Here is a 9,695-nt window from a genome sequence, read left to right as displayed (position 1 = left end):
GAAGCACGTGCATTTCAGCACTGATTAGTAGCGATAAAGTGATCAGAGTCCTAAGGCCAACAAAAAGATACAGCAAAATGCGGAGGTGAAAAGCAATAAGGTGGGGTTGGGACCACCTTAAGAATGCAAGGTCTAACAAAAACGAACTAAGGATAACATGAGTAAAACATCAGGTTTCTCTACAGCATTTGGTGAGACAAGTGGGCCTTCTTTTATCTTCCATAAATGCAATCCTTCCCGGACCCCTTTATTATATAGCTCTTCAAGGAAAAAATATAAAGCACTTACAAAGGAGCCTCAAATACTCAAAGATGGTAGACTTCTGTAATATGGGCCATATACTAAAAGCAGCACGAAAACAGAGTGCAATAGGGTCCAAAAAACTTGAGTGACCCATGAGAGTTTGCATGCAAGCCTATGGTATTCCAAACTAGAGATATACGCATCCAATTTTTGTTTTTAGGAGAGAATGTGCCTGCTGAAAAAAACATTATTTTTAAAAAGTGCATTGCAGAATATCAGGAATTTGCTGTGGGACACCTTGAAAATTTGCATACAGATTATGTGCACACACCTTACAGTCAGTTGTTGTGGCCGAGTGGTTAAGGCGATGGACAAGAAATCCATTGGGGTCTCCCCGCGCAGGTTCGAATCCTGCCGACAGCGAGAATCTTTTTAACATCGGCTACAATTTCAGAAGTTAACCTTTAGTATTTCTTCCATGTCAGTTTTATAAATAGGTGGCTTATTTTGGTGTCACTATTGCCATATCACATATTTATTATCGCTCCCCCTTTCATATCTTTGCTATAACTCTCGTCCTTCATTAGCGCTGGTGCAAACGCTTCAAATTATTATACCCTGGCTCTCTCGGTCATACCTGTGCATGCACTTGAAACTTACTTTACCAATAAAAGAAGCAAATAGAGAAATAAAATAAAAGTGCTAGCTGGATTAGGCAAACACACTTCATAAAACTGCATTTTCTTTTCTATTCTCCCCCGTGTTACAAGCTTAACTGCTCCCTGTGTAATTTCTCTTAACCTGCTGTTCCTGGAAAAGAATTTCATCTACAAGCTCTTTCTGTGTTTTTTCCTAGTCTTTTCTTTCCCTTTTCTTAGATTTGTAACTGTTCCTTTACGTGCTCTATTTAGGCACCATTAATCTCATTTGAGCTCCTTGTACCTGCTGCTGTTTTCTCCACACCTCATACTGCCTTTTCCCTCTTTCTCTCTTTCTCTGCGGTTGGTGGCTACTTTCCAAAGCGTCTGATGCCCCAATGTTCCTTCGTCTTGTTGTCAGACGTGAATTTGAAAAGCAACAAAATTAACAAGCCTTTACCACTCACACATGGCAGAAGTTTATACTTTAATTTAATGAGCTAAGAAAAGTGTGTTGTGGGGCCCCTACGAGCCATGGTGCTTGCTTCATCATAATTAGGCATGCAGTCATTAGCCACAGCTCTGATTATGGGTCACTGAGGTCAGTTTCAATAATTCCTCAAAAACCTAACCATCCAGTCCCCCCTAACTGTGTAGTTATCTTGCTTTACTGCTGTTTGTGTGATTAGCTGGGAGGAGCTCACGGCAGCATCCTCCCAATAAAAGTGTAGATGGACCGTTCCTTAACTCCTTCTTGCTTCACATACAGATGGCTTGAGGAGGTACAGGGGAGATGCAGGTCTAATAAACAGAATAGAATATCTGCGCCAGGTGTGTTTCTCTGCATTGGTGTCCCATCACAGGCCCACCAGTGTATGTGTGATCTTTGACTCCTGCCAGTTCACAAGCAGGCGGCCAGGAAACGGTTTCAGCCTATCAACCACTGAGGAGATAAAGCCTTTGTATAAGGAATGAGGAAGCAATGAACACATTCAGCCTATCACAGGAGTAGCCCTGAATGTTCCGAATTATAATTTCTCCATGTCACTGTACGTTATTGAGCCCAAGTAGCTCGCCGTGATCGTATAGTGGTTAGTACTCTGCGTTGTGACTGCAGCAGGCTCGGTTCGAATCTGAGTCACGGCATTGTGGTTGGCAATGTCACGGCAGTTGGGTTTTTCCTTTACAGAATTCCCAAATGTACCAGTTGTTTTTGTAAAATGTCTATTAAAACAGATCCTTTTCAATATTTAAACGATCTAACGACAAATTATTTAAACACACATGATTATAAGATGTAGGTATACTGTACTTACTGACATAAATTATCGTTCTTGAACATATTTGCGGTAAGGGGAGCGGAGCTCTCCCCCAGGCCAATCAGAATGCAGATGAATGCAGTTGCAGTTGAGTGACCTGTGTTGTGGCTGTCTACAGGGAATGAACATATGTAGCTGTCTCGCAGCCCAATCCAGACGTCAATCGAAGACAGGTTTCAATGCAAATAGAGCAGTAAGTGCAGAGAAATGCTCACTCTCTGAAAATGGCATTTATACAATAGTGAGATTAAATCCAACCTCACCAGTAGATAGGATTTATCAATAAATAAATAAAGCTTCTCCTCTCTGATATGGAATTACCCCCCAAAAAGTATAAGGGAATACCCAATGCTAACCTATGAGAGGGGCAGACCTCACAGTAGTGAAAAATGTAATAGACTGTTTGATACTACTAGGACATACAAACTACCACAGTACATGTCGTACCTTTTACTTACATAGCATGATGCCCCTAGGACTACCTAGGGCCTACCTTAGGGGTTACTGATATGTAATAAAATTGGAGTTTAAGGCTTGGCAAGTAGTTTTAAATGCCAAGTTGAAGTGGCAGTACACTGCAGCACAGGCACTGCAGTAGCAGGCTTGAGACAGGTTTGAAATGCTATTTCTTTGGGCGGCACAATCAGTCCCTGGGTATATGGTATACCACTTTACAAGGTGCTTTCAAGTAAATTAAATCTGTCAGTCAGGTATACTCCAATTATACACCTGATTAGGGAAGAAGCACGTGCACTTCAGCACTGATTAGTAGCGATAAAGTGATCAGAGTCCTAAGGCCAACAAAAAGATACAGCAAAATGCGGAGGTGAAAAGCAATAAGGTGGGGTTGGGACCACCTTAAGAATGCAAGGTCTAACAAAAACGAACTAAGGATAACATGAGTAAAACATCAGGTTTCTCTACAGCATTTGGTGAGACAAGTGGGCCTTCTTTTATCTTCCATAAATGCAATCCTTCCTGGACCCCTTTATTATATAGCTCTTCCAGGAAAAAATATAAAGCACTTACAAAGGAGCCTCAAATACTCAAAGATGGTAGACTTCTGTAATATGGGCCATATACTAAAAGCAGCACGAAAACAGAGTGCAATAGGGTCCAAAAAACTTGAGTGACCCATGAGAGTATGCATGCAAGCCTATGGTATTCCAAACTAGAGATATACGCATGCAATTTTTGTTTTTACGAGAGAATGTGCCTGCTGAAAAAAACATTATTTTTTAAAAGTGCATTGCAGAATATCAGGAATTTGCTGTGGGACACCTTGAAAACTTGCATACAGATTATGTGCACACACCTTACAGTCAGTTGTTGTGGCCGAGTGGTTAAGGCGATGGACTAGAAATCCATTGGGGTCTCCCCGCACAGGTTCGAATCCTGCCGACAACGAGAATCTTTTTAACATCGGCTACAATTTCAGAAGTTAACCTTTAGTATTTCTTCCATGTCAGTTTTATAAATAGGTGGCTTATTTTGGTGTCACTATTGCCATATCACATATTTATTATCGCTCCCCCTTTCTTATCTTTGCTATAACTCTCGTCCTTCATTAGCGCTGGTGCAAACGCTTCAAATTATTATACCCTGGCTCTCTCGGTCATACCTGTGCATGCACTTGAAACTTACTTTACCAATAAAAGAAGCAAATAGAGAAATAAAATAAAAGTGCTAGCTGGATTAGGCAAACACACTTCATAAAACTGCATTTTCTTTTCTATTCTCCCCCGTGTTACAAGCTTAACTGCTCCCTGTGTAATTTCTCCTAACCTGCTGTTCCTGGAAGAGAATTTCATCTACAAGCTCTTTCTGTGTTTTTTCCTAGTCTTTTCTTTCCCTTTTCTTAGATTTGTAACTGTTCCTTTACGTACTCTACTGAGGCGCCATTAATCTCATTTGAGCTCCTTGTACCTGCTGCTGTTTTCTCCACACCTCATACTGTCTTTTCCCTCTTTCTCTCTTTCTCTGCGGTTGGTGGCTACTTTCCAAAGCGTCTGATGCCCCAATGTTCCTTCGTCTTGTTGTCAGACGTGAATTTGAAAAGCAACAAAATTAACAAGCCTTTACCACTCACACATGGCAGAAGTTTATACTTTAATTCAATGAGCTAAGAAAAGTGTGTTGTGGGGCCCCTACGAGCCATGGTGCTTGCTTCATCATAATTAGGCATGCAGTCATTAGCCACAGCTCTGATTATGGGTCACTGAGGTCAGTTTCAATAATTCCTCAAAAACCTAACCATGCAGTCCCCCCTAACTGTGTAGTTATCTTGCTTTACTGCTGTTTGTGTGATTAGCTGGGAGGAGCTCACGGCAGCATCCTCCCAATAAAAGTGTAGATGGACCGTTCCTTAACTCTTTCTTGCTTCACATACAGATGGCTTGAGGAGGTACAGGGGAGATGCAGGTCTAATAAACAGAATAGAATATCTGCGCCAGGTTTGTTTCTCTGCATTGGTGTCCCATCACAGGCCCACCAGTGTATGTGTGATCTTTGACTCCTGCCAGTTCACAAGCAGGCGGCCAGGAAACGGTTTCAGCCTATCAACCACTGAGGAGATAAAGCCTTTGTATAAGGAATGAGGAAGCAATGAACACATTCAGCCTATCACAGGAGTAGCCCTGAGTGTTCCGAATTATAATTTCTTCATGTCACTGTACGTTATTGAGCCCAAGTAGCTCGCCATGATCGTATAGTGGTTAGTACTCTGCGTTGTGGCCGCAGCAACCTTGGTTCGAATCCGAGTCACGGCATTGTGGTTGGCAATGTCACGGCAGTTGGGTTTTTCCTTTACAGAATTCCCAAATGTACCAGTTGTTTTCGTAAAATGTCTATTAAAAACAGATCCTTTTCAATATTTAAACGATCTAACGACAAAATATTTAAACACACATGATTATAAGATGTAGGTATACTGTACTTACTGACATAAATTATCGTTCTTGAACATATTTGCGGTAAGGGGAGCGGAGCTCTCCCCCAGGCCAATCAGAATGCAGATGAATGCAGTTGCAGTTGTGTGACCTGTGTTGTGGCTGTCTACAGGGAATGCACATATGTAGCTGTCCCGCAGCCCAATCCAGACGTCAATCGAAGACAGGTTTCAATGCAAATAGAGCAGTAAGTGCAGAGAAATGCTCACTCTCTAAAAATGGCATTTATACAATAGTAAGATTAAATCCAACCTCACCAGTAGATAGGATTTATCAATAAATAAATAAAGCTTCTCCTCTCTGATATGGAATTACCCCCCAAAAAGTATAAGGGAATACCCAATGCTAACCTATGAGAGGGGCAGACGTCACAGTAGTGAAAAATGTAATAGACTGTTTGATACTACTAGGACATACAAACTACCACAGTACATGTCTTACCTTTTACTTACATAGCATGATGCCCCTAGGACTACCTAGGGCCTACCTTAGGGGTTACTGATATGTAATAAAATTGGAGTTTAAGGCTTGGCAAGTAGTTTTAAATGCCAAGTCGTAGTGGCAGTACACTGCAGCACAGGCACTGCAGTAGCAGGCTTGAGACAGGTTTGAAATGCTATTTCTTTGGGCGGCACAATCAGTCCCTGGGTATATGGTATACCACTTTACAAGGGGCTTTCAAGTAAATTAAATCTGTCAGTCAGGTATACTCCAATTATACACATGATTAGGGAAGAAGCACGTGCACTTCAGCACTGATTAGTAGCAATAAAGTGATCAGAGTCCTAAGGCCAACAAAAAGATACAGCAAAATGCGGAGGTGAAAAGCAATAAGGTGGGGTTGGGACCACCTTAAGAATGCAAGGTCTAACAAAAACGAACTAAGGATAACATGAGTAAAACATCAGGTTTCTCTACAGCATTTGGTGAGACAAGTGGGCCTTCTTTTATCTTCCATAAATGCAATCCTTCCTGGACCCCTTTATTATATAGCTCTTCCAGGAAAAAATATAAAGCACTTACAAAGGAGCCTCAAATACTCAAAGATGGTAGACTTCTGTAATATGGGCCATATACTAAAAGCAGCACGAAAACAGAGTGCAATAGGGTCCAAAAAACTTGAGTGACCCATGAGAGTATGCATGCAAGCCTATGGTATTCCAAACTAGAGATATACGCATGCAATTTTTGTTTTTACGAGAGAATGTGCCTGCTGAAAAAAACATTATTTTTTAAAAGTGCATTGCAGAATATCAGGAATTTGCTGTGGGACACCTTGAAAACTTGCATACAGATTATGTGCACCCACCTTACAGTCAGTTGTTGTGGCCGAGTGGTTAAGGCGATGGACTAGAAATCCATTGGGGTCTCCCCGCGCAGGTTCGAATCCTGCCGACAACGAGAATCTTTTTAACATCGGCTACAATTTCAGAAGTTAACCTTTAGTATTTCTTCCATGTCAGTTTTATAAATAGGTGGCTTATTTTGGTGTCACTATTGCCATATCACATATTTATTATCGCTCCCCCTTTCATATCTTTGCTATAACTCTCGTCCTTCATTAGCGCTGGTGCAAACGCTTCAAATTATTATACCCTGGCTCTCTCGGTCATACCTGTGCATGCACTTGAAACTTACTTTACCAATAAAAGAAGCAAATAGAGAAATAAAATAAAAGTGCTAGCTGGATTAGGCAAACACACTTCATAAAACTGCATTTTCTTTTCTATTCTCCCCCGTGTTACAAGCTTAACTGCTCCCTGTGTAATTTCTCCTAACCTGCTGTTCCTGGAAGAGAATTTCATCTACAAGCTCTTTCTGTGTTTTTTCCTAGTCTTTTCTTTCCCTTTTCTTAGATTTGTAACTGTTCCTTTACGTGCTCTACTTAGGCGCCATTAATCTCATTTGAGCTCCGTGTACCTGCTGCTGTTTTCTCCACACCTCAGACTGTCTTTTCCCTCTTTCTCTCTTTCTCTGCGGTTGGTGGCTACTTTCCAAAGCGTCTGATGCCCCAATGTTCCTTCGTCTTGTTGTCAGACGTGAATTTGAAAAGCAACAAAATTAACAAGCCTTTACCACTCACACATGGCAGAAGTTTATACTTTAATTTAATGAGCTAAGAAAAGTGTGTTGTGGGGCCCCTACGAGCCATGGTGCTTGCTTCATCATAATTAGGCATGCAGTCATTAGCCACAGCTCTGATTATGGGTCACTGAGGTCAGTTTCAATAATTCCTCAAAAACCTAACCATGCAGTCCCCCCTAACTGTGTAGTTATCTTGCTTTACTGCTGTTTGTGTGATTAGCTGGGAGGAGCTCACGGCAGTATCCTCCCAATAAAAGTGTAGATGGACCGTTCCTTAACTCCTTCTTGCTTCACATACAGATGGCTTGAGGAGGTACAGGGGAGATGCAGGTCTAATAAACAGAATAGAATATCTGCGCCAGGTGTGTTTCTCTGCATTGGTGTCCCATCACAGGCCCACCAGTGTATGTGTGATCTTTGACTCCTGCCAGTTCACAAGCAGGCGGCCAGGAAACGGTTTCAGCCTATCAACCACTGAGGAGATAAAGCCTTTGTATAAGGAATGAGGAAGCAATGAACACATTCAGCCTATCACAGGAGTAGCCCTGAGTGTTCCGAATTATAATTTCTTCATGTCACTGTACGTTATTGAGCCCAAGTAGCTCGCCGTGATCGTATAGTGGTTAGTACTCTGCGTTGTGGCCGCAGCAACCTCGGTTCGAATCCGAGTCACGGCATTGTGGTTGGCAATGTCACGGCAGTTGGGTTTTTCCTTTACAGAATTCCCAAATGTACCAGTTGTTTTTGTAAAATGTCTATTAAAAACAGATCCTTTTCAATATTTAAACGATCTAACGACAAATTATTTAAACACACATGATTATAAGATGTAGGTATACTGTACTTACTGACATAAATTATCGTTCTTGAATATATTTGCGGTAAGGGGAGCGGAGCTCTCCCCCAGGCCAATCAGAATGCAGATGAATGCAGTTGCAGTTGAGTGACCTGTGTTGTGGCTGTCTACAGGGAATGCACATATGTAGCTGTCTCGCAGCCCAATCCAGACGTCAATTGAAGACAGGTTTTCATGCAAATAGAGCAGTAAGTGCAGAGAAATGCTCACTCTCTAAAAATGGCATTCATACAATAGTAAGATTAAATCCAACCTCACCAGTAGATAGGATTTATCAATAAATAAATAAAGCTTCTCCTCTCTGATATGGAATTACCCCCCAAAAAGTATAAGGGAATACCCAATGCTAACCTATGAGAGGGGCAGATCTCACAGTAGTGAAAAATGTAATAGACTGTTTGATACTAATAGGACATACAAACTACCACAGTACATGTCTTACCTTTTACTTACATAGCATGATGCCCCTAGGACTACCTAGGGCCTACCTTAGGGGTTACTGATATGTAATAAAATTGGAGTTTAAGGCTTGGCAAGTAGTTTTAAATGCCAAGTCGAAGTGGCAGTACACTGCAGCACAGGCACTGCAGTAGCAGGCTTGAGACAGGTTTGAAATGCTATTTCTTTGGGCGGCACAATCAGTCCCTGGGTATATGGTATACCACTTTACAAGGGGCTTTCAAGTAAATTAAATCTGTCAGTCAGGTATACTCCAATTATACACATGATTAGGGAAGAAGCACGTGCACTTCAGCACTGATTAGTAGCGATAAAGTGATCAGAGTCCTAAGGCCAACAAAAAGATACAGCAAAATGCGGAGGTGAAAAGCAATAAGGTGGGGTTGGGACCACCTTAAGAATGCAAGGTCTAACAAAAACGAACTAAGGATAACATGAGTAAAACATCAGGTTTCTCTACAGCATTTGGTGAGACAAATGGGCCTTCTTTTATCTTCCATAAATGCAATCTTTCCCGGACCCCTTTATTATATAGCTCTTCAAGGAAAAAATATAAAGCACTTACAAAGGAGCCTCAAATACTCAAAGATGGTAGACTTCTGTAATATGGGCCATATACTAAAAGCAGCACAAAAACAGAGTGCAATAGGGTCCAAAAAACTTGAGTGACCCATGAGAGTATGCATGCAAGCCTATAGTATTCCAAACTAGAGATAAACGCATGCAATTTTTGTTTTCAGGAGAGAATGTGCCTGCTGAAAAAAACATTATTTATAAAAAGTGCATTGCAGAATATCAGGAATTTGCTGTGGGACACCTTGAAAACTTGCATACAGATTATGTGCACATGCCTTACAGTCAGTTGTTGTGGCCGAGTGGTTAAGGCGATGGACTAGAAATCCATTGGGGTCTCCCCGCGCAGGTTCGAATCCTGCCGACAACGAGAATCTTTTTAACATCGGCTACAATTTCAGAAGTTAACCTTTAGTTTTTCTTCCATGTCAGTTTTATAAATAGGTGGCTTATTTTGGTGTCACTATTGCCATATCACATATTTATTATTGCTCCCCCTTTCATATCTTTGCTCTAACTCTCGTCCTTCATTAGCGCTGGTGCAAACGCTTCAAATTATTATACCCTGGCTCTC

General features: G+C 41.4%; 5 non-coding genes across 5 annotated transcripts; all 5 read left to right on the top strand.

Annotated features, from left to right (window-relative positions):
- Positions 1–3,525: 3,525 nt before the first annotated feature.
- Positions 3,526–3,607, top strand: TRNAS-AGA (transfer RNA serine (anticodon AGA)). Its single transcript has one exon. It is a non-coding gene; the product is annotated as a tRNA-Ser (tRNA).
- Positions 3,608–4,896: 1,289 nt separating this feature from the next.
- TRNAH-GUG (transfer RNA histidin (anticodon GUG)) lies at positions 4,897–4,968 on the top strand. The gene has a single exon. It is a non-coding gene; the product is annotated as a tRNA-His (tRNA).
- A 1,499-nt stretch (positions 4,969–6,467) lies between these two features.
- TRNAS-AGA (transfer RNA serine (anticodon AGA)) lies at positions 6,468–6,549 on the top strand. The gene has a single exon. It is a non-coding gene; the product is annotated as a tRNA-Ser (tRNA).
- Positions 6,550–7,838: 1,289 nt separating this feature from the next.
- TRNAH-GUG (transfer RNA histidin (anticodon GUG)) lies at positions 7,839–7,910 on the top strand. The gene has a single exon. It is a non-coding gene; the product is annotated as a tRNA-His (tRNA).
- A 1,499-nt stretch (positions 7,911–9,409) lies between these two features.
- On the top strand, positions 9,410–9,491 carry TRNAS-AGA (transfer RNA serine (anticodon AGA)). Its single transcript has one exon. It is a non-coding gene; the product is annotated as a tRNA-Ser (tRNA).
- The last annotated feature ends 204 nt before the right edge of the window (positions 9,492–9,695 follow it).

The sequence above is a fragment of the Lissotriton vulgaris genome, chromosome 1_1 (assembly GCF_964263255.1).
Source record: "Lissotriton vulgaris chromosome 1_1, aLisVul1.2, whole genome shotgun sequence".
Classification (NCBI taxonomy): Eukaryota; Metazoa; Chordata; class Amphibia; order Caudata; family Salamandridae; genus Lissotriton; species Lissotriton vulgaris.
The sequence above is the reverse complement of the archived record's forward strand: the minus strand, read 5'-3'. Positions and strand labels throughout refer to the sequence as shown.